Here is a 767-nt window from a genome sequence, read left to right on the forward strand (position 1 = left end):
TTAATAAAAATATATAAACGAATTAAACCGTGAAATATTCGATACATTTTATTGTGCTATTGATAAAATAAATTTTGGGCATTTTATCAATTGAGATATCTCACTTTTATATTTTTAAGATTAGAATAGTGTACAACAGCCTTAATGTGCACTAAGTGCGCACCAGTGCAACCAGTGAAATACGCTATTAGTGCATATTGAATGCACACTACGCGAGTGTCGTGCGGTCAAATGAACACGTGACACTAGTCAAGTGCGCATTGGCACTGTCAATCAAACACGCTCTTGACACTGAGTACAGCCAGTGCACCCCAATCAAAAACGCTATTAGTAAATATGGGTTTGTTACGTGTACTTCTGAAGGTATGAAACTTATAACGAAAATAATGAATGTAATAGAGAAATCAACATTAACGAGATCAAAAGGTAATTATGGAGAAAACGGGCGACCTCACCGATTTTAATAAAATTAGGCTCATTCGATGCGTTTTTGCATGAAACGAAAGAATCTGGCAAAAAAAGTGTCGTTCTGCCTCGCAAACCGAGATATTTAGCGTTAAAGTTGACGACTATGGAGGTTAGGAAATCTGTCATACCGACTATGGCTGCGTTTCGTTATTCACTGTAAGTACTGACAACATGACGTCATAAAGTAGTACTGCAGAAGCGTTCTGAAATTACTAATAGTACTTTTATATAACGTTGCATAACGATTAACGAAACGGATTTATTAGTACTTATAGTACCGTAATATATATATATATAAA

The sequence above is a fragment of the Trachymyrmex cornetzi genome, unplaced genomic scaffold, assembly GCF_001594075.2.
Source record: "Trachymyrmex cornetzi isolate Tcor2-1 unplaced genomic scaffold, Tcor1.1 scaffold1621, whole genome shotgun sequence".
In the NCBI taxonomy this organism is placed as follows: domain Eukaryota; kingdom Metazoa; phylum Arthropoda; class Insecta; order Hymenoptera; family Formicidae; genus Trachymyrmex; species Trachymyrmex cornetzi.